Here is a 24,808-nt window from a genome sequence, read left to right as displayed (position 1 = left end):
TTGTAACAGAAAAGATGGCGAAAAGAAAAAAAGACGATGATTACCGTGCATTCCAGGCTGCGTGGACAGAGGAATTTGCATTTGTGGAGAGAGCAGGATCCGCAGTATGTCGAATATGAAATGACAAAATTGCATCAATGAAACGCTCAAATATAAAGCGGCACTTCGATACGCGTCATGCTTCTTTTGCATTGAAATATCCACCGGGGGACAGCAGGAAAAAGGCATGCGAAGAGCTGCAACTGAAAGTGCAGACGAGCCAGCAGCAACTGCGTGTCTGGACCACGCAAGGTGACGGTAATTCCGCTAGCTTTGCGGGTGCTTTGGCAATAGTGAATTGTGGAAAGCCGTTCACAGATGGCGAATATGCCAAAACATTTATGCTTGATGTGGCCAATGAACTTTTTGATGACTTTCCAAATAAAGCCAAGATAATCAAAAAAATAAGAGACATGCCACTGTCAGCAAGAACGGTTCACGATCGGAGCATCATGATGGCGAATCAAGTCGAGGAAACACAAATTAAGGACATAAAAAAAAAAAAACATGCAGCACCAGAAGTCACATTAAAAGTAAACCTTTTATTATTATTATTATTATTATTATATGTTTAAAATACTATATGGCTCTCAAAAAATATATATCTAGAAATAGTTTGGTTTTATGGGTCTCCAGGTCAAAAAGGTTCCCGACCGCTGCCCTAAACCCTTAAACCCCCCAACCCCTAAACCCCCCAGCCCCCAACCTTTAAAGCCCCCAAGCTTTAAAGCCCCCAACCCTTAAAGCCCTAAATCCCAACCACTAACCCTAAACCAGGGGTGTCAAACTCATCTTTCTCGTGGGCCACATCATAGTTTATCATATTATTATTACATATACACAACAAAGTGATGGCTAATGAGTTTTAAAAATCTGAATCCAGGAAAATGTTGTTTGTTTAACTACCATTCAATTCATTTTAACAGTGTGGTTAGTCACAAAGAAAACATTTGGTATTTTGACAAGAAACGTAGTCGTGCATGTTTTGTCTTGGCGGGCCTCACTAAATGATGTGGCGGGCCGGATCTGGCCCCCGGGCCTTGAGTTTGACACCTGTGCCCGAAACCCTTACCCCTAACCCTAAAACCCCAACCCCTAACAAGTCCACAGTGCCAAAAATTCCACAATGCAAGAAATTCCACAATGCCAAAAATTCCACAATACAGCCAATGCCAAAGAGTCCACAATGCCAAGTGGAACAATGTTTAAAAAAAAAAGTGGATGTGCTTAACAGGAATAAAAACACTCATTGTGCAGCGTAAGGTTGAAAACTGATTAAAAACAGCAGTACATGTGTGATAAAAAAATCAAGTATGATATACATGGGACAGCAATATAGCATGATGCATTTAAAATGAATCAGTGTTCAGGGGAAAAAAAAAAAAAAAAAAAAAAAAGGGGGGGGGGTGTTCAACCAGCCAGCCTTGTGACGCATTTCAAACGAGGCCAATCACAGGGCTTGAACAGCACACCACATGACGCATTTCAAACTAGGCCAAGCACAGGGACTCAAACACCATAACTTGTTCAACCTGGACCAATCACAGCGGAACAAGGCTCCCGCCTTTTCCTTGCGCTCAGCGTGTCATTTGCTCAAAGTTGGCAGTTTGCTCAGAAGCTACTTTGGCCCCGCCCGCCATTTACTCGCGTTCAGCGCGCCATTAATTCCAATCTTAGCCGTTAGCTAGGTAGCTAAAAGGCCCCGCAATTAACACACGCTGAGCCCGCCATTTTAAACCGTTTTTAGCAGTTAGCCCAGCCATTACGAAGCCACAATGCAGCGAAAACAACCATGGACGACATCATAAGTGACAACTACATTGCAGGCGAGGCAAATAAAAAATTAAAAAGCGCGCCATTTAACCCCGTTTTAGCAGTTAGCTCGGTGACTCTTATCCCCAGCAATTTACGCCCGCTCAGCACGGCATTAAATCCGGTTTTAGCAGTCAGCTCGGGGACTCCTAGGCACCACCAATTCACTCGCGCTCAGCGAGCCATTAATTCTAATCTTAGCCGTTAGCTCAGTAGCTAAATGGCCCCCCGCAAATTAACACAAGCTGAACCCGCCATTTTAACCGGTTTTAGCAGTTAGCCCAGCCGCCACAATGCAGAGTAAACAATCGTGGACATCATAAGTGACAACTACATTTCAGGGGAGGCAAATAAAAAATTAAATAAAAAGGGCGCCATTAAACTCCGATTTAGCAGTTAGCTCGGTGACTCCTAGGCCCCAGCAATTTACTCGCGCTCAGCGCGCCATTAAATCCGGTTTTACCTCAGCCACCACGAAGCCCCAAAGCACAGAAAACCAACCGTGGACAACAACGCAAGGAGCAACAATCTTACAAGGAGGTAAAAAAACTACACCGGAGCTCAAGCATCAGCCGTCAAAACGAGCATTAAAGTTCAACCCAGCAGCAACACACATCATTAACAGCATGAAACAATTCCACCACAATACAAATAAGCTAGCCATTTAACTAAAAAGCATCAGCGAAGAGAGGTGCTTACCTTTCGAAGGTCCGCAGGAGAAAGAACGAAAATTCAGCTCGCGCCTAAGGTGACGCCTCAACTACGGAAGCCTCGAGGGACAAATTTCATGCACGCGATTATGCTGCATCTTGGACGAAAACGAAACTTATATCACCCTTTCTCCACGTTTAAAGACCTAAGGATAACGAGTAACATTGCAATGAGGAAAAGGTCAATTTTAGAGTTAATGCTCAGTTGTTTCAAGAAATAAGATGTACATAGGGGGGAGGGGCGTACATGCGTGAAGAAGCACTGAGACAACCAAGTTGACGTTTAAATTTTGAACATGGACACGTGACTTAAAAAAAAACTATTGAATGAATAGGCAGAGATTGTTTTTTCTTTTTTTTAAACTTTATTGAATTAATGAAACAAAACAATATCACATTCAATTAAAAAAATAAACCAATTATCAAATATTATATGGTATAAGGGTATCTGATTATTAGATACATTCTAATGACAATTAAATAAAACAGGCCCAGTATTATAAAGACAAATGTAAAAAATGAAACGGCTAAAACACCAAATTCAAACTACGTGGGATGTTATTGCCTTACTTTGCCTGTGTGGAATTTCAAGTCATGAGCTCAATGCTAACCTGGCCAGCTAACAGAAGGCAGGATTTTGCCCACCTTGTTCGTATGATTGGCTGTCTCGCAATGTTTGTTCAAAGCTTCACTCATCTTGTTTTACTATACAAGTTTTATATATGTACCACTTTTAATGTTAGGAGAATTGACATTTAACTACTTACCCTCCATTACTTTTATCTACATGAAAAATGTAACTTCTGCTTTCTACGAATGCCGAACCTGTTGCATGTTTATCAACATTGTTAGTCGAGTTTTAAAGTTTGAAAGCATGTTTAAAGTCACCCTTCGAATGTTTGGGGGAAATGCCATTCTACACTTGTCATTTTTCAAAAACATGCATATACTGCCACTCACAAGTTCAAATAGACCACTTGAAATCACTTGACAATTTTAATTCACGTACAAACGCACATGTGGAGCATACAAAAAGGAAGTTTGACAATTCACTTAAAAAAATAATTAAAAAAATAAAATCTCAAATTAATATATCAGACCACATTTGCCTCAAATGAAGCATTGCCTTCATGCACAACTCAGTCCAAAATGGCCATCATGCAGTCAGTGTTGGCAGTGCACACCCAGTGAGTTAGTGATAGACCAAAGATAACAACAAAGAAATACTCTCCCTGTCCACTTGGCACTTTGCTCTCCAAACGTTGTTAGAACACTGGAAGCTGCTGACCTTGGAGCATCACTTGATGGGAGCGATCATTCCTTGTCCACAAACGGCCTGTAACAAATATGTTCATGTGCCACTTGTTGATGGATTAGCATGCATGTGTTTTCTTAACTTTGTCCACCCTTTTATCCGGCTCCTCTTCTGCCCCGTCAATTCGATTCTATGACTTCCGCCGCTGTTCTGAGACTCCCGTCTCGACCGCTTCCTTCTCCAACCTGCAACAACAAACATCGACTTGTATGTCACCATCTTATTTCATGTCTGTGCCCATCCTGCAAAACTTTCAGTTGCGGACTTCTCACTTAATTGTGCGATGACGACTCTCGTCCAGTGGTTCTTAGCACCACTTGGGCCATCCCGCTCCGCTGCCAGCCTGTTACAAAGAAGGGGGGCAAAAACTGTGGAAGAAGGGGCAAATAGGAACTCTACTTCTCCCCATCATGCAGTCAGTGTACACCCAGTGAGTTAGTGACAGAGCGAAGATAAGAACAAGAAATAGTCTCCCTGTCCAGTTGGCACTTTGCTCTCCAAGCGCCGTAGCATCTGCTCCTCCTCGTCCGGGGCCGCTACGGAAAAGACAGTCTCATCTTAACAAGTGTCATCATCCATTTGATTTTGCAACACTCGCCTCAAAAGCCAACAAGCTGTACATCTTGGAGCGTCTTCATTGTACGGCTGCAATCTTTCCTCTTTGAATCCATCTCTGAGCCCTGCGCCACTTTGTTGATGCATTGGCCGTGCGTTTTGAGACCCCCGTCCAACCTGCAACAACAAACATTGACTTGTATGTCACCATCTTATTTCATGGCTGTGCCCATCCTGCAAAACTTTCAGTTGTGGACTTCTCACTTAATTGTGCGATGACGACTCTCGTCCAGTGGTTCTTAGCACCACTTGGGCCATCCCGCACTGCTGCCAGCTTGTTACAAGAAAAGGGGGGGGGGCAATAACAGTGGAAGGGTTAAATAGGAACTCGACTTCTCCCCATCATGCAGTCAGTGTTGGCAGTGAACACCCAGTGAGTTAGTGACAGAGCAAAGATAAGAACAACAAAAATACTTTCCCTGTCCAGTTGGTGCTTTGCTCTCCAAGCGTTGTTAGAAGAATGCTGTCATCTACCTCAAGAGCCAGGAAGCTGCTCAGCTTGGAGCATCACTTGACGGAGCGATCATTCCTTGTCCACAAACGGCCTGTAACAAAAATGTTCATGTGCCACTTGTTGATGGATTTGCATGCATGCGTTTTAACTTTTTCCACCCTTTCATCCGGCTCCTCTTCTGCCCCGTCAATTCGATTTTATGACTTCCGCTGCTGTTCTGAGACTCCCGTCTCGACCGCTTCCTTCTCCAACCTGCAACAACAAACATTGACTTGTATGTCACCATCTTATTTCATGGCTGTGCCCATCCTGCAAAACTTTCAGTTGTGGACTTCTCACTTAATTGTGCGATGACGACTCTCGTCCAGTGGTTCTTAGCACCACTTGGGCCATCCCGCTCCGCTGCCAGCCTGTTACAAGAAAGGGGGGCAAAAACAGTGGAAGAAGGGGCAAATAGGAACTCGACTTCTCCCCATCATGCAGTCAGTGTTGGCAGTGCACACCCAGTGAGTTAGTGACAGAGCAAAGATAAGAACAACAAAGAAATAGTCTCCCTGTCCAGTTGGCATTTTGCTCTCCAAGCGCCGTAGCATCTGCTCCTCCTCGTCCGGGGCCGCTACGGAAAAGACAGTCTCATCTTAACAAGTGTCATCATCCATTTGATTTTGCACCACTCACCTCAAAAGCCAACAAGCTGTTCATCTTAGAGCGTCTTCATTGTACGGCTGCAATCTTTCCTCTTTTATACCGTATTTTCCGGGCCATAGGGCGCTCTTTAAAGTCCCTAATCTTCCCCAAAACAGTCAAAGCGCCTTGTAAAGCGACGCGCCCATTATATGGACTAAGCATCACTCTCGCGACCATCAACCCTTTTACTCATTGGGCTGTTCAGTGCATGTTAGCACACCCTGCTGGACAAAGTCTGAGTCATCTATGCTTCTAATTGACCGTGAATTATACATTATGTGACTATGGTGTTTGGGTGATGGTGTAGGAGAAAGCTGGACAAAAGGGCAGCTGTCGACAATGTTGTAGTCAGTCTTATCATTTATGTTATTGCAAGCAAGAAACGTCCCAGGTTTAGACAACAGACTGCAAAAAGCCCAAAGCACAACAGCCCATCTCTCTAAACAGCCATGTGATTGGTTGAGTCTGAGTGGCTCCCAAGAAGCCATTGCTGTAATTGGCTAAGGCTGAGTGGCTCCCAAGAAGCCATTGCTGTAATCTTTTGTGTTATTTTTATTTATTTTGGGTATATAGATGGCATGAGAGACACATGTTTTGTGTTAATCTTATTTCTTTGTTTCATTGTTTGCTTGTAAGCTGAGGTTTTTTTTGGTTTGAAACCGTGACTCTAAGGAGTGTGGTGACCAGTGAAGTCCCTCCCCTGACGTTGTTTAGTAGACTAATGCCAAGACACCTTTTGTTGGTTATAGTCATTGTTATTGGCAGTGACTCCCAATAGATTCATAGCATCTGTCATTGAAATGGGGTGATACCTCTGGAAACGATCACTTGGGGGATTGAGTCTTGGTGAGCTGACATCAGCTAGCGCGACTCAGGTGCGAGCGGCTGAGCTAGCGCGACTCAGGTGCGAGTGGCTGAGCTAGCGCGCGCGAGTGGCTGAGCTAGCGCGAGCGAGCGGCTGGATAGAGCGAGCGGCTGAGCTAGCGCGAGAGCGGCTAGTCTCGCCTGAACTAGCGCTGAACTAGCGCGAGCGGCTGAGCTAGCGCCTTGTAGTGCGGCGCGCCTAGTATATGCATTGAATACGGAAATAGCACCCTCAACTGGTGTTGCGCCCTTTGAGGGAGCGCATCTTATGGCCGTAAAAATACGGTATATATATATATATATATAGGTGCGAAGTATATATATACACGGTGTTTTTTTTTTTTTTTTTTTGAAGGTGCGACGCTACTTCGCGGATTTTCAGATTTCGCGGGTGGTCTCGGTCCCCATTAACCGCGATAACCGGGGGTTCACTGTATATATATATATATATATAAATATATATAGGTGCAAAGTAGCGGCACACCTTCAAAAATGCTTAAAAAAAATACAAATATATATATATATATATATATATATATATATATATATATATACTGGTAGAGAGAGAGAGAGAGAAATTCATGTTATAACAAAAAAACAAATTATTATTAAAACTTATTATTTTTTTTATTCCCCAGCCATTATTTTTGTATTTATTCAATTACTTCTTTTTGTATTTATTTAATTACTTCGACTTTTACCTGCTGGTACGCCGTCCGGTGTGCCCTGTGAATGTTATGATCCTCCAGCAGAACTGGAGGATTGAACAGGACTCTCCAAACGCAGACCCGGGAAAAAAGGTGGTGATACAAAGATATTTATTATCACAATATAGTCAGTGTAATCAGCGCGTCTCGCAGCAGCTGACGACATGGCGCGAGACGATCGCTGGAGGAACGCCCACACAGCTGAAAAAACAAAAACACACGCGGCATGACAGGCACGGATCATGACAGTGAAATGAAAGGTGGCATTCTTCATTTATTCATTCATAACTGACAGCCTCGCGCTTCGCCGGTGCCCGGGCGGAAGTTGTTTCTCTTCGGCTTGACAGCCACACACGCCGGCCGGTCTCCTTCGGAGCTCACGCACGGTCCCGAACGAAGCAAAATGTCGCCCCCGATCGTGTCCGTCGCCACCAATCGTGTCCGGGGGAACCTGTTCTTCTTCGTCCACTCTCTTCTTCGTCCACTCTCCTCTTCGGCGCACGCCCGCCGTCTAACCGCTTCAGCGCCCCCTTGTGCCGCTCGCCGAAACTACAATGCTCCCGAATATTTTTTAGACCCGCGAAGCACTGAACCCGCGAAAGGTGAACCGCGAAGTAGCGGGGGTTCACTGTATATATATGTGTGTGGCAGTTAAGCCAAAGAGGAGCACCTTCCGCCCGGGCACTGTCAACACTTTTGGAGTTTTCATTCAGGCTAACATTGGTAGCAGAGGATGGTTATCAACTACAGAGTTCCGCCACCGTTTGAAGAAGGAAAACCCTACGAAAGCTGGAAAAATGAAGTCGGAATTTGGACAAGAGTCACCAAATTGGAGAAAAAATGATGTGTTTGAGGAAGTTGAGGACAAGGGACAAAAGTACATATCCACACGATGGGTATGCACTCTGAAAGAGACAGTGACTGGATTAGTACCAAAAGCAAGGCTTGTTGCCAGAGGTTTTGAGGAGCTGCAAGTTGCTGAGTTGCAAAAAGACTCACCAACCTGTGCCTCAGAGTCGCTGAGGCTTCTTGTAGCTGTGATTTGTCAAAGACAGTGGACACTTCATTCGATGGACATAAAGTCAGCCTTTCTACAAGGCATGGAACTGTCTCGCGTCATTTTTGTTAAACCTCCTCCTGAAGCCAACTGCGGAGGGGCGCTTTGGAAATTGAAAAAGTGTGTGTATGGTTTAGCAGATGCCTCTCTGTATTGGTATAACAGAGTGAAAGACATAATGATTGGTGCAGGAGGTACAGTATCCAAAGTTGACCCAGCAGTTTTCTACTGGCTGGACAATGAGAAAAACGTCACGGGTGTGCTTGCATGTCACGTTGATGATTTCATTTGGGGTGGTTCTCAAATGTTTGAAATGACTGTCATGGCACATCTCAAAGTCAAGTTTAGTGTTGGTCGTGAAGCTCATGATAATTTTTCGTATGTGGGTGTAGATTTTGTTACTTCAGAAAAAGGGATAAAAATACACCAGGCCACATATATTGACCATTTACAGCCAATACATCTCACTCCATCGCGTGCAGCTGAGCATACTTCACCTGTCACTGAAGAGGAAAGAGATCAGTTAAGATCAAAAATAGGGCAACTTTTGTGGGTTGCAAGACAGAGCAGACCTGATGCCATGTTTGATGCCAGTAATCTGGCTTCAAATCTCAAATGTGCTACCATACAGACAATTATCAAAGCAAACAAAGTCGTATCCAAACTCAAGACCAAGTCAGTTGAGTTGAAATTTCAACCCCTTGGGAAAGATGATAGCCTACAGTTTGTTGCATTCACTGATGCATCTTTCGCAAATCTATCTGATGGGGGTACTCAAGGTGGGCACTTTGTTGTTTTGATGGGTGAAAATGGACAGTTTTCTCCCATTTGCTGGCAGTCAAAGAAAATTAAGAGAATTGTCAGAAGTACACTAGCAGGTGAGACACTAGCTATGTCTGAGGGAATTGACAATGCCATTTTTCTGTCAACTTTATTTTCTGAACTGTATGCTGGTAGTCCTGATCAACATGTGCCAATAATCTGTGTTACCGATAATCACTCATTTATGGATGCTTTGAAATCTACTAAGCTTGTTGCTGAAAAAAGATTACGTTTGGAAATCAGTTCTATTAAGGAGCTGATCCAAGCCAAAATGCTTAAACAGGTGCTGTGGTTAGACACTAAAGATCAACTGGCAGACTGTCTAACTAAAAGGGGAGCGTCTCCAGCCTTGTTGCTCAAGGCTCTCCATGAAGGGCATTGGAGAATTAAATAACCTAGCCAACATACTGTTTACACCGTTAGTTTAAAAGAAAAATACACATTCACGTTATATTGTAATTGAATGTAATGTTTAATGTTTTGCTGTTAAATTGAGCAATTGTGTATTTGTTTATTTATTTATTTATTTATTTTATTTTTTTTTTAAGAGACTGAGATTGTTGTCTTATTTTTGTTTAATAACATTGACATGCCACACAGCTAGGGGGCAGTGTTACTTGGGGTTGGGTAAAGAGGAAGTGCGTATGTATGCGGTGGTGTTATGGGGAAAAGTGGCGAATAAAATGCGGTTACAAGTTGTCAACACTTTGGGAGTTTTCATTCAGGCTAACAGGCACGAGCGGGGCGACATTTCGCTCCGTTCGGGACCGTACGAGAGCTCCGGAGGCGGCCGGCCGGCGTCCGTGGCAGTTACGCCGAAGAGGAGCACCTTTGCGCCAGGCACGAGCGGGGCGACATTACGCTCCGTTCGGGACCGTACGAGAGCTCCGGAGGAGGTCGGCCGGCGTGCGTGGCAATTACGCCGAAGAGGAGCACCTTCCGCCCGGGGTACGAGCGGGGCGAAATGAAACCGAGTTCAACCGAACGGAGACACGCTTCGGGGGAGCAGGTCCGGCGTGTGTGACAATTAAGCCGAAGAGGAGCACCTCTTCCGCCCGGGCACGAGCGGAGCGCGAGGCTGTCAGTTATGAATGAATAAATGAAGACTGCCACCTTTCATTTCACAGGGCACACGGGACGGCGTACCAGCAGGTAAAAGTCTAAGTACAAAAAGAAGTAATTGAATAAATCCAAAAATAATGGCTGGGGAATAAAAAAATAATAAGTTTTAATAATAATTTGTTTTTTTTTGTTCTAACATGAATTTCACTCTCTCTCTCTCTACCCGTATTCTATATGGTGTACTGTATACAGGGGGGTATACTGTGCTGTATAGGTTTTTTTAAGCATTTTTGAAGGGGCGCCGCTACTTCGCGGATTTTCAGTTTTCGCGGGTGGTCTCGGTCCCCATTAACCGCGATAACCGGGGTTTCGCTGTATATATATATATATATATATATATATATATATATATATATATATATATATATATATATATAAGGGCTATCAAAATTAAAGCAGTAACTCAGGTGATTAATCCCAAAAGTTTTAACTCAGTTAAATATTTTAACTCAGTTTGATTTACTTAAAAAAATGTGCATACTTTGCAAATATTGTGCCATATTAGCTGTCTTTAGCACGTCTCAGAACACAACACTGTGTCTAATTTACCCCTGGGCCTTGCAAACCAACACTGCTGGAGTGTGGCGCTTGTGGGCCGTTTTGAGAAATGTTTCGAAAATAAATGTCTGCAAAGATGTCTCCATTTAGATCGTATTCAAGAACAATCTTTGAATTAAATATACTTCATATTTGGTGATTTAACAATTCCAAGATATTATTCAAGTAAATATCTGTTATAAGCTTCGCAAAAAAATTTTAGTTAAAAATGTGATTAATCATGATAATCATATAATTTTTTGTGATTAATTCGTTAAAACAAATTAATCACTTGACAGCACTAATATATATATATATATATATATATATATATATATATATATATATATATATCCACCACACAGATCCACCACATTTTCCATAATAAATGGAAATAAAAATGATCTGCTCCAGGATCAAACCATTGTCAGTGCAATTGGCAATGTTTAAGGTAACATCTTTAATTTCTTTACTGTCATTCAGGTGCAATGATGTTCACTTCAAATTCTTTTGTGTGATAAAATTCCCCATTCTGGTTGATGACGGCATAAAGCTATGGATAACATCACAGACCAATCAGAGCAGTATGCGTTCTCCTTTGGCCGTGGTTTGAACTTTAAAGTTTTGACCTAGCGAGCGGAAAAATGGTTTGACCTTTGAGATTCTTTTTCATTTAATATTTTACATTTGCTTTAATGCATCTATTTCTTTATTAATTCACATTTTTTATCATTTTGAAAGTTGAGGGAACTAAGTATGATGAAATTCTGTCTTTCCACTGTATGATACCTCAACTGAAGCATTCTAATGGTGTACTTTTCCTCACCCATTATAACATGGGTGTCACTCGATCCAGATAATCATCACACACTTAAAAATATTTTGGCAGTTAAACTGGGTATGATAAACGTCACAGGAAAGAAATTGTCGATTAAGTGAACAGCTTCGGTAACGCCATATACACTCAAAGGGCAAGAGCCCAACATTCTACCAAAATGATTATGATTAGGGAGGTAACGATTCACCCAAGCCCCGATTCGATTTTTGCTTTTCAGTTCCCGATTTCGATTCGATATTTTATTTTAATTGTTTTAAGTTGCTGCCACGTTTGTCTCTGTGCGCTCGTGTGATGCTGCAGCGATCCACAAACAAAATATGTCTATATGTTTTGTGCATTTTGAATGGAACCAAAAAACAATACACGATGCCAAATTGTACTATTATTATGAAACTGCCTATGAGTAGTAAAAGAAATACTTGTAAAAATATTTCACATTTCTAGAGCCCCAATACATTCTTTTAAATATAGAAGGGACTGAAATCATATGAAAATTGAGTCTTTTTCTCAGTTTCCGACTTGGGGTGAACACATTCGGCTTATCATAGTTGCAGTTGGCCATCTTGAACTCTGAAGTCTTTCAACTCGGCCTTCCGAATCAGGGTTTTAGAGGTGGGGCTATTTAGGGATACAGTAAGATGGTTTGATCTCTGTCGCTCCAGAATCAGGAATGTAATGGGACTGGGGTTCCTACTTGGAATTAGGGTACCTAATTTTATATTTCAAGAAATTAAATAATCATTTATAATTTTGAAGATAATACATTAAAATACCATCATTTTCATACCTGCATTAGATCCTGCAGTAGACTCACAGACTCAACACGTTGGACGTACTCAAGGACCTTCTGCAGCTCCTCTCTTGGTTAGGAAGCTTTTTCTCTGTGATAATCCATGGGGAGGTGTAGATGGTACTTCGTCATCACAGGCTTCAGACTCGTCACTTGAGAAAACATCCCTGCAATGGATGCATGGACACTTGGGCATGAATGTCATTTAACAACAAAAGCTAGAACAAAAAGCTTTGCATTTAAAAGAATACATCTGTGATGGGGAAGCCAGGTTAAAGTGTTAATTTTATAATTATGTAATTAGCTGCAGGTTAGTCTAGTGAAGGTGTAATCACTTCTATTTTAGAGCATAGCTTTTGCTCTGTCCAATCATTGCCTCACCTGCTGAAACCCACATTCGGGTATTTTACAAACCAAAAACTTAAATACCTGTACAGCTCTCATTTTTTATTTATTTTCTCTAACCTTTACCCACAAAATTTGAATATTCAAAATAAAAGTACACAAAGAAGTCACAATTTTTCCACATTAGTTACTTACGTAGTTCCTCTCAAATGCAGCTCAACACTGCATTGAATTAGAGCTTGATAAGCCTACACACAAAACATACAAAGCACATTGTGGCATGATTCTGAATGAGCCAATCTAGCATTTCAACATCTGTTCAACTGTTGGAATTTTAACTATTATCTGACTCTATTAACCAACATTCATCCAACAATTATGCGCGCTCGTTTTTGACACTGCATTGAATTAGAGCTTGATAAACCTACACACAAAACATACAAAGCACATTGCGGCATGATTCTGAATGAGCCAATCTAGCATTTCAACATCTGTTCAACTTTCATCTTGAATTTCTATTATTTAAATAATAGGCAACATTCAACAGTTAATGTGTTTTGCTTTACTTACCCAAATCAAACACATCACAAAAAAAGCCTTAAATGAGCTAGTGGAGTAGATTGTATTAATTTGAGTGAAAGCTGAAGTCTTTTGGAGAATTTTGGAGAGAGATCGAGGGACACTGTGTTTAGCGTCGTAGGCCCAATGCTAACAATATGTAGCTCGTTGTAAAGGTCCTCATAAAAATAAATAAAACACACAACGCTTATCAGTATTATTAAAAGGGTGATTATAATGTACTTAAGTTTTCCCCAAAAAAATTCGAGTATGTACGTTGTTAATATACCCTCTGTGTTCTCGTCACTTATCATTTTAGCATGCTGTGTTTTAGCTAACGCACCAAGCAGTTTTCCAACATAGGCAACCTTGAAAAATTACAAAACACATTGTAAAGTAAGTCTAAAAAATGAGAGCCAGACATTTACCCGAGATTAATTAATTAATTCAATTATCGTTCGGGACTCACCGTGTTTTCAGCTCTTCTGCCGCACCTCAAAGACCGCGTAGCTTGCATTTGCTCCTTTTCTCACAGTTTGAATATGCTGCCTTCAAAAGAATCTGTAATTTTGATAACTCCAACTTGAATCTACAAAAATCAAGCAATAAGGTAGAAATAACTTCAAATATACTTTGAATAAAGATCTTTCACAACATAAAGAATTAATAAAATAACATTAATTAATAATGTTGACTTTGTTTATTAAAAAAAAGTAACTGTGTTGACTTGAGACAGATATATAGAAGTGAACATTACACTCTATGTTCAAGCGTTCTAAACATTGTGTGAAAAAGGCTGTGTTTAATCCAAATCATTTTCCCATACATAAGTGAGAGCATGCATTTTACTCATTAGACTTCCTTTACACACACGTTATTCTCGTTTTGATTTTTGCATGTAGGTAACGGGACTGTGTTGTTTGTGGAACCAACGACTCTCATTCATCTGTTTTAGCTCTCTATGACTTTGACATGAATAACTAACTAATGATATACTTTTAAAGTACTTAGTTAATTTTTCAAATGTAATTCTAAATTTGAAGATTATGGTGCTCTTGTTATTGGGATAAATTACTAATACCATAAATTATGCTATTATACATAAATATGTAAATTTGACATCAAATACCACTCTGAGAGTAAAGAAAATGTTTCACAAACCTGTAAGCCATTTAAAATGTCTGAAATGTAATGAGTTTAGGTAGGGAAAAAGCATAAAGCCATTTATAGTATTCATCTTAAAATGTTGAATGCATTATTGGCTCACAAAATTGGGTTTTATATTTGAGGAAAAACGGTAAATTAGGGTGCTTTAGTTTCTTGAACTACTTCGGCCACTTTTGGCTCATATCCGCATCACCCGTTAGCTTGGCCATATTTTAAGACAAAACTGCCCCAAATATGTTTAGCAAAGTTGGGCCATGTGTAGTATGAGTTGGCCACTTTACGTTTACACCCGTATCACCAAGAATGACCATTTAGTTTCGGCTTCTTAATTAGATAGGTGATTTGAGCTAGGTGATGTGTCGCTGTGTGCTTTCCTGTTGGATGTGGCTGACAATGCTGGACCTGCCTTGTCAAATAGTTCATAGATGACAATCTTAGCTGTCTGGTATATTATAAAATGTTATCTTGTCCCTTAAGGGTTATTAAGTCACAGTTGGGGGTACATGTAAATTCACAAAATATAACATCCAGCCTTGTTAAATTTAGCATAGATAAATACATAAATTTAATTTTAATTTTAATAAATCAATCAATCCTCTGTACTGCTTCTTGTCCTCACAAGGGTCCCCGGGCGTGCTGGAGCCTATCCCAGCTGTCTTCGGGCAGTCGACAGGGTACACCCTGAACTGGTTGCCAGCCAATCGCAGGGCACACAGAGACAAGCAACCATCCGCTCTCACACTCAGACCTTGGACCAGTGACCAATCAACCTATCATGGATGTTTTTGGAAAGTGGGAGGAAACCGGCGAAAACCCTAGCAGGCACAGGGAGAACCTTGCACTTCTGTACTGTGATGCGGACCTGCTAACCAGTCCGCCACCGTGCCGCTTGTTCTAAAGAGTCCCAGAAAATAAAAACACCCGTCCCTGAGTCAAAAGCTGAAAAAGTCCAACAACAACACGACCATAATTTGCATTGTTCCATAAGTTAAATCAATGTCAAACCTAATAAAAGCTGACTTCTGGTCCTCAAAATTCCGACACTTATTTTAGTCCTTTCACAATCTCGCAGCATAGGCTCCATGGCCATGTCTCTATCGTTTTGGCATCCATTGAATAGTTCTACTGAGAATAGTCTTCGGGTGGTTACTATTAGCATAGCATGCATTAAATATAAAAAAGGCTACAGAACAAATTTTCAAACCCATGCCCGCTTAGCTCATCTATAACCCATACAGGACCCAGACATGGTTGACCTGCTCTAACCTATGCCCACTTATCCCACACATAACCCAAACAGGACCGATAAATGGTGACCACTTCTAACCCATGTCCACTTAGCCCACACATAACCCAAATAGGACCCAGACATGGTTGACCAGCTCTAACCCATGCCCACTTGGCCCATATACAGCCCATATGAGACCCTCACATGGTTGACCAGTTCTAACCCATGCCCACTTAGCCCACACATAACCCAAATAGGACCTATAAATGATTTCAGTAGTAGATTCAGTAGTTTTTATCATTACAGCGTTTTCCCCTCTGTATAATGGACAGGCATTAGGAGTGTTTCCTTACACTTAGATACGTTTATACTGTGTATATTTGCATGCTTTTTATGAATGTCTGCTGCTAATGTTATACATTAACGGCTACATTACGCCGCCGACTCTGTGTGAGCTATATCTTTGCTGCTGTAACACCTCAAATTTCCCCATTGTGGGACTAATAAAGGGCATCTTTATCTTTATCTTTACCAGTTCTAACCCATGCCCACTTAGCCCATACACAACCCGTATTGCACCCACAACATTTGCCTGTCAGGTTCGCCGGTAGGCGAGGAGGAGGTGGACCCAGAGGTGCGAGGAAGCAGGGAAAAGGGTAAACTAAAGGGAATTTATTAAATTAATCAAATGAACAAACAACATGGCGTGGACAAACAAACGTGGCAGGGTGCAAAATGACTAAGACGAACTAAACGTGACTAAACAGAACAAAAGCCGATGAACAAGACAGTGACAAAAACCAGGGACATGAGATGGAGCGAGAGCAAGAACATGGCCGTGAAGGAGATCAGGGAGCGGTCGTGACAGTCCAAATGGAGTAGCAGGAGTAATGTTCCGACCATGAGTTGTTGGGATGAGGTGTTTATATAGTCCAGTCATTAGGAGTGCGGATGGGCATCAGGTGTGTGAGCTGACGGGGAACAGGTGCGTGGCTGGTGAGGGCGAGGTGCTGAGGGGAAACGCCCCTACTCAGCAGATCAAAACAATAACAAGTGCACATGGCCGGGAGGTGAAGAAAACAATAACAAAACCGCATGAACATGAAAACAATAACAAAACCCCGGTCATGTCCGACGCGGATCATGACAGTACCCCCCCCTCAAGGGACGGATTCCAGACGTCCCAAAAAAACAAACACGGAGAAAAAAAAAACACAAAAAAGGAACCCCAAAGGTCCCAGGTTCACGTTCAGTGCTCCGCCTGAACGTGAACCTGGGGCGGACGCACAACGTGCTCCGCCTGAACGTGAACCTGGGACGGACGCACAACGTGCTCCGCCTGAACGTGAACCTGGGACGGACGCACAACGTGCTCCGCCTGAACGTGAACCTGGGACGGACGCACAACGTGCTCCGCCGGGACATGGACTTGGGGCAGACGCGGAACGTGCTCCGCTGCAACATGGACTTGGGGCGAAAGCACGACGCGCACCGCCGGAACATAAACTTGGGGCGAACGCACGACGTGCACCGCCGGAACATAAACTTGGGGCGGACGCGGAACGTGCTCCGCCGCAACATGGACTTGGGGCGGGCGCAGGACGTGCACCGCCGGGACCTGGACTTGGGGCGGACGCACGACGTGCACCGCCGGAACATAGACTTGGGGCGGACGCACGACGTGCACCGCCGGAACATAGACTTGGGACAGACGCCGGACGGGCTCCGCCGGAACATAGACTTTGGACGGACGCCGGACGGGCTCCGCCGAAACGTGAGCTTGGGACGGACGCACAACGTGCTCCGCCTGAACGTGAGCTTGGGACGGACGCACAACGTGCTCCGCCTGAACGTGAACTAGCGGCGCTGGCAGGGCGCCGGAACGGGGCTCAGCAGCTGGCGAGGAGCCGGGACGGGGCTCAGCAGCTGGCGAGGAGCCGAGACGGGGCTCAGCAGCTGGCGAGGAGCCGGGACGGGGCTCAGCAGCTGGCGAGGAGCCGGGACGGGGCTCAGCAGCTGGCGAGGAGCCGGGACTGGGCTCAGCAGCTGGCGAGGAGCCGGGACTGGGCTCAGCAGCTGGCGAGGAGCCGGGACTGGGCTCAGCAGCTGGCGAGGAGCCGGGACTGGGCTCAGCAGCTGGCGAGGAGCCGGGACTGGGCTCAGCAGCTGGCGAGGAGCCGGGACTGGGCTCAGCAGCTGGCGAGGAGCCGGGACTGGGCTCAGCAGCTGGCGAGGAGCCGGGACTGGGCTCAGCAGCTGGCGAGGAGCCGGGACGGGACTGCAGCCGACGAGGAGCCGGCACTGGAGGCTGCAGCCGACGGGGAGCCGGCACTGGAGGCTGCAGCCGACGGGGAGCCGGCACAGGAGGCTGCCGCTGACGAGGAGCCGGCACTGGGGGCTGCCGCTGACGAGGGGCCGGCACTGGATGCTGCAGCTGGCGAGGGGGCGGCGCTGGAGGCTGCAGCTGACGTGGAGGCGGCGTGGGTTGCGCAGCTGACGTGGAGGCTGCAGCGGGCCGGGCGCAGCAGCCGGGCCGGGCGCAGCCGAAACGGGGGAACTGATCCCTATCAGCCTGCCGCCATAGGGAGTCAGGGGAACGGGAAACATGAGGGACCGTGACTACTGGTGCTGGTGAACGTGAGCTATGAAACGCGAGGGGAACGTGACTAGGAGCAGAAACAGACTGTGGACGTGGTGAACGACGTGGCCGTGATCTACGTGATTTGGCACGAGGTGAACGACGCGAGGTGACGTGGGAGGTGGTCTCAAAATGGTCAAAAGAAAAAGGTGACGGAAATTGTTCGGGGGGAGGAAAGTGACGGATCCTAACGGAATCTGTGTCATGCTGGGCATACAACTGGTCATAAATGTATTCAAAGTCATCCTCGTGATCTGAGTCTACTAAAATGTGAGGTGGTGTAATGGCATTGCGCTCAAAATCTTCTTGGTAATCTGAATCTATAATAAAATGGGGAGGTATGACAGGTGGGTAATCCTTAACATTATCATGAAACGCAGGGGAGAAAACCGGTGGGGAACGAAAAATAGAACCTACGTGAAGGACGCGGGATTGGTCGGCAGGCTGAGGGGGGTAGTCCGAGCAGCGACGACGATGTCGCCGAGAGCTTCCCGCTGGGTCCGTGGTTGGTCGGAACATTCTGTCAGGTTCGCCGGTAGGCGAGGAGGAGGTGGACCCAGAGGTGCGAGGAAGCAGGGAAAAGGGTAAACTAAAGGGAATTTATTAAATTAATCAAATGAACAAACAACATGGCGTGGACAAACAAACGTGGCAGGGTGCAAAATGACTAAGACGAACTAAACGTGACTAAACAGAACAAAAGCCGAAGAACAAGACAGTGACAAAAACCAGGGACATGAGATGGGGCGAGAGCAAGAACATGGCCGTGAAGGAGATCAGGGAGCGGTCGTGACAGTCCAAACGGAGTAGCAGGAGTAATGTTCCGACCATGAGTTGTTGGGATGAGGTGTTTATATAGTCCAGTCATTAGGAGTGCGGATGGGCATCAGGTGTGTGAGCTGACGGGGAACAGGTGCGTGGCTGGTGAGGGCGAGGTGCTGAGGGGAAACGCCCCTACTCAGCAGATCAAAACAATAACAAGTGCACATGGCCGGGAGGTGAAGAAAACAATAACAAAACCGCATGAACATGAAAACAATAACAAAACCCCGGTCATGTCCGACGCGGATCATGACATTGCCCAGTTTAAGCCCATGCCCACCAATCCCAGATGGCGCCCACATGGAACCCTGTACCATTGCCCACTTCTAGCCCATTCCCACTTGGTACCCAGGAATCCCGCATTTGCCCCATTTGGGGCCCAGTTGGACATGTTGGCTGGGTACAGTACTTTTATCATTGCAGTATTTTTATCATTGCAGTATTTTCAATCATTCAGTATTTTTTTTTATCATTGCAGCGTTTTTATTTATTTCCCCTCTGAACCATAGACAGGCATTAGGAGTGTTTCCTTACACTTGTATATGTTGTGGGCTGTAAGTGTGTATATACATGGGGATCTGTGTATATACGTATATACTGTGTATATTTGCATGCTTTTTATGAATGCCTGCTGCCAATGTTATACATTAACGGCTACATTACGTCGGTGCCACTGTGTGATCTATATCTTTGCTGCTGTAACACTGCAAATGTCCCCGTTATGGGACTATTAAAAGACATCTTTATCTTTATAAATTGAAGATTCACTTGCGAGGCCATTTTCAACACGGACCTTTCAAGAGAAGCTATATCGTCCAACACTCGCTCAGTGCTGTCTAAGTGCTTTTCTGTATATTGTTTGTCCACCCGTGGTGTCATAAATTATGGTATTATGAGGGGGATTTATTCAAGTTGGACGAAGTAGGACTTCATTGAAGGCCCAGGTGTGAAATGCATGGCCCTCCACTGGTTCAAATAATATCTAAAACTAAATTACCAGTTACATGTGCAATTTCAATATTCAACAATTATCTCAACAAAAAAGGACAATCGGAATTTTTTAAAAATGCACAATAAAACAGAAAAGCCATTTCCGGGTATTTTACAATTCAGTCTTCATTGGGGAAAAAACATTCAACAATTTGCTTTTCTTTTTTAATACATAGTTCAGCACAGCAGGTGGCGGACAAGCACCTTAAAACGTCATTCGCCTACACAAGGAAGAAGAACATGCCCGAGGCGCTCCCGTGTCCTCGTCTTTCGGTCAACCTGAGAATAATGTTCTTGAGGATTAAAGTTTATAAATGTAAGTATGATGTGATTTTTTATTTTATTTTATGTTGTTTAACAGTGTTTTTGTTTATTTTATAATTTCGTCATTAAAAGGCTGTGGCGGTTGGAGAGTCAGCCTCGTGTTAGGGCGTGTTAAAGATCCCGATACCCACACTACACCCTCATTGAAGTATATACGAGTAAAATTATTCGAGCGCGCAGCCAAAGTATATTGTCCACAATTATTTGCGGACTTAACCAAAATCCCATTGAACTGGCGATGTTCGGTGGAATTCTTGTGCCCATGCTGAAAAAAATTCTCTTCAAATGTACATATCGAATTATGACATTATGATAAACAGTTGCATGTGTGCAATTTCGGTCACTCTTTTAAAGTCACCTATGTGTTTTGTCCTAGTGCAGCTAGCGTACTTAGCGACCTTGTGTGCATGCGCCGCAGATTGTGAGAGCGCCTCAAATAGTACAAATGAAGCTATAGCTTGTTCCGGTGGGTCCCAAGCTAGGGTTTTTTCTTAACTACCACATTACTTAAGTTTTAATATCACTCTAAACGTCAAAATTGTTACAAATAAATAAATAATGATAACGTGCCGCCAAGCTCGATGACATAGGAGGCGGAAGTTGGTGTCGTCACACGCATTGTCCTAATTCTGCAATATCGGTACGCTTGGAACCTGTGCTCTGCAACACCCCATGTACACGTCAACGAGGAACGTATGGTGTAGAGTGTTTATTGCGATTGGGCCATTCTTTGTCACGGTCTTCTCTCTGACAAATTGGCATATTTAGCAGCCAAAATCTAATGAGCCGTTGCTGTGATAGTAGTTGCAGCCCAAGGTTATTTTAGTAAACGAAAATGAACTAAAAACTAGAATAGAAAAAAAAAAATTTCGATAATGAAAAAAATACAGTGAACCCTCGGTTATCGCGGTTAATGGGGACCGAGACCACCCGCGAAAACTGAAAATCCGCGAAGTAGCGGCGCACCTTCAAAAATGCTTAAAAAAAAAAAAGTGCGAAGTAGCGGCGCACCTTCAAAAATGCTTAAAAAATAAATAAATAATATATATATATATATATATATATATATATATATATATATATATATATATACGGGTAGAGAGAGAGAGAGTGAAATTCATGCTATAACAAAAAAAAAAAAATTATTATTAAAACTTATTATTTTTTTATTCCCCAGCCATTATTTTTGTATTTATTCAATTACTTCTTTTTGTATTTATTTAATTACTTCGACCTTTACCTGCTGGTACGCCGTCCGGTGTGCCCTGTGAAATGAAAGGTGGCATTCTTCATTTATTTTTTTTATTCATTTATTCATTCATAACTGACAGCCTCGCGCTCCGCTCGTGCTCGGGCGGAAGAGGTGCTCCTCTTCGGCTTAATTGTCATGCACGCCGGACCTGCTCCCCCGAAGCGTGTCTCCGTTCGGTTGAACTCGGTTTCATTTCACCCCGCCCGTGCCCGGGGAAGGTGCTCCTATTCGGCTTAACTGTGACACACGCCCGCCCTCCTCCCCCGGAGCTTCCATTCGGTTAAACTTAAGGGCCGCTTGGCACCGCCCGTGCCCGGGGAAGGTGCTTCTCTTCGGCTTCACTGTGACGCGAGCATGCCCTCCTCCTCCGGAGCTTCCATTCTTGCCCAAGTTGGGCAAGTAATTTGGCCACTCGGGCAAGGCAAATTTTAGTGGCACTTGCCCTATGGGCAAGCAGTTTTTAAAGTTAACTTCGAACCCTGTGATGGTGTCTTGTGACCTGTCTTTATCAGCTGATGTTCCATGAAGGCGTGCCTTACCTGTCACAAGAATGAAGGCAAGTCACGCCCCCCGCTGTCCGTTCACTCCGCCAAGATGCTGCTCCAGGTGGTAGAGAGGATGAAGGCTCCCTTGTCTCTGTTCATGGTTTTTATGCCTCGCTTGCAGATCTCAATGGCCTCTCTGATCCAGCGCTGTTGTTTGTTCTCTTCGGTGCGGATGACCCTGCCCTTCTCCCAGTCCATGATGTGGTTTTCCCTTTTGCAGTGGTCAGTGATTGCTGATTTGTAATGTTCATGTTGTGCTTGTTCTTTTACTGCTCTGATTTTTTAATTTTTTTTTACAGGTAAGTCACACCCTCATGGAACATCAGCTGATAAAGACGGGTCTCAAGACACCATCATGCGACACTCTGAAGAAGGGGAAAGACTCGCCGAAACATGTCAGGTAAAAAATTAACCTAAAACATAATTGTCTGCTTTTAATGAATCAGTCAAATATCAATAATAAGAAGACAAAATGAACCTAATACAAATAAATGAATGCTTAATAACTCCCCTGCACATGCTCCTAAAAATCCAAACCTTCACCTGTAAATAAAACGTCCCGACCTGAAGACATCTTAATGTTATTATTTTGTTATACACACAGTGCCGCCAAGTGGAATCAAAAATTTGTTTTTATTTTAATTTTCACGTACTGCACGGTGCCCTTTTGACGAATCCGACTGAAAATTAGTCAGAAAAGACTCAAGACAATGATCTTACTCTCTGCCGAATTTTGTGACGTTTTGGCAAAAGGCGTGGCTATTACGGTGCTGAAAAGTCCGATTGTACTCTGTGGCAACAAAAGCTCCGGCAACATGACTCAGATGATCCTATCTTCTCGAAGTTGTACACATTTGAGGATACTTCAGCCCTGAAGACATCTACCAACTTATTTTTCATCGTAGTAGTAGCGCCACCAACTGGTAAAAGCTAATACAAGTTATTTTCTTGGATGTTTTTCTCCGTGCAACTCAACAAGGTCGCCCTCATATATGCTCGGATGACTGTTTCGGCCATGAGGGTGTCACAATACGAAATTCGTCCTTTTTCGTGAAAAGTTGTGGGAGTGGCATTGCACTGTTCGGCAATAAAACAACGCTGATTATGAGGTTCTAAATATGAACGACAACTCGTGAAACTTTACACACACATCAGGCCGAGCAAATTTATCAATATTTTATACGTTAGTTGTGCAGCTTTTTTTAAATGGCTCGCCATGGCCCTCGAGAAATGTTCAAAAAAGCAGCCCTGGTTGAGTGTTTCACCTCGCTTTTTGTAAATTTTATGGAGTACAGTGAACCCTCGGTTATCACGGTTAATGGGGACCGAGCCCACCCGTGAAAACTGAAAATCCGCGAAGTAGCGGCGCACCTTCAAAAATGCTTAAAAAAATATACAATATATATATATATATATATATATATACATACACGGGGAGAGAGAGAGAGAGAGTGAAATTCATGTTATAACAAAAAAAACAAATTATTATTAAAATGTATTATTTTTTTATTCCCCAGCCATTCTTTTTGTATTTATTTAATTACTCCGACTTTTACCTGCTGGTACGCCGTCCGGTGTGCCCTGTGAAATGAAAGGTGGCATTCTTTATTTATTTATTCATTTATTCATTCATAACTGACAGCCTCGCGCTCCGCTCGTGCCCGGGCGGAGGAGGTGCTCCAATTCGGCTTAACTGTGACACACGCCCGCCCTCCTCCGGAGCTTCCATTCGGTTAAACTTAGGGGCCGCTTGGAACCGCCCGTGCCCGGGGGACGGTGCTCCTCTTCGGCTTACTGTGACGCGAGCATGCCCTCCTCCTCCGGAGCTTCCATTCGGTTAAACTTAGGGGCCGCTTGGAACCGCCCGTGCCCGGGGAAGGTGCTCCTCTTCGGCTTACTGTGACGCGAGCATGCCCTCCTCCTCCGGAGCTTCCATTCGGTTAAACTTAGGGGCCGCTCTGCACCGCCCGGTGCTCCTCTACGGCTTAACTGCCACGCACGCCGGCCGGAGCTCTGGTACGGTCCGAACCGCGCGAAACGTCGCCACCGATTGTGTCCGGGGGAACGTGCTCTTCTTCGTCCACTCTCCTCTTCGCCCACGCTCTTCTTCGGCGCACGCCGGCCGTCGAACCGCTCCAGCGCCCCGTCGTGCCGCTCGGCGAAACTACAATGCCCCCGAATATTTTTTAGACCCGCAAAGCACTGAAGCCGCGAAAGGTGAACCGCGAAGTAGCGAGGGTTCACTGTATGTATAAGACCAAGACCTACAAAAAAGTCTCTTGGAGCAATGAGCTAGGTTTTACAGGAAGTCGGCCATTTTGAATTTACTTAAAAGGGGGCAGGTCACCACAATGGACTTTGTGTTGAAATTATTATTGGGGCCCGAGCAGCGACCGCGGCGAGGTCCCTATTGTTTTTGTAGAAATTATTATTTGGGCCCGAGCAGCGACCGCAACGAGGTCCCCATTGTTTTTGTGGAAATCATTATTATTTTTATTATTATTATTAGGGCCCGACCAGTGACCGCTGCGAGGTCCCTATTGTTTTTCTAGAAATTATTATTATTATTA

General features: G+C 44.0%; 2 long non-coding RNA genes across 2 annotated transcripts; both read right to left on the bottom strand.

The window, feature by feature from the left end:
- Positions 1-3,544: 3,544 nt before the first annotated feature.
- LOC148314879 (uncharacterized) lies at positions 3,545-4,577 on the bottom strand. Its single transcript, XR_015841446.1, has 3 exons — positions 4,149-4,577; positions 3,959-4,061; positions 3,545-3,897 (listed from the first exon to the last, which is right to left on the bottom strand). It is a non-coding gene; the product is annotated as an uncharacterized LOC148314879 (long non-coding RNA).
- A 147-nt stretch (positions 4,578-4,724) lies between these two features.
- Positions 4,725-6,030, bottom strand: LOC148314878 (uncharacterized). Its single transcript, XR_015841447.1, has 3 exons — positions 5,285-6,030; positions 5,104-5,197; positions 4,725-5,036 (listed from the first exon to the last, which is right to left on the bottom strand). It is a non-coding gene; the product is annotated as an uncharacterized LOC148314878 (long non-coding RNA).
- Between the last annotated feature and the right edge of the window lie 18,778 nt (positions 6,031-24,808).

The sequence above is a fragment of the Idiotropiscis lumnitzeri genome, unplaced genomic scaffold (assembly GCF_059441095.1).
Source record: "Idiotropiscis lumnitzeri isolate Australia: NSW breed Sydney's pygmy pipehorse unplaced genomic scaffold, RoL_Ilum_1.0 HiC_scaffold_200, whole genome shotgun sequence".
NCBI classification, from domain to species: Eukaryota; Metazoa; Chordata; class Actinopteri; order Syngnathiformes; family Syngnathidae; genus Idiotropiscis; species Idiotropiscis lumnitzeri.
The sequence above is the reverse complement of the archived record's forward strand: the minus strand, read 5'-3'. Positions and strand labels throughout refer to the sequence as shown.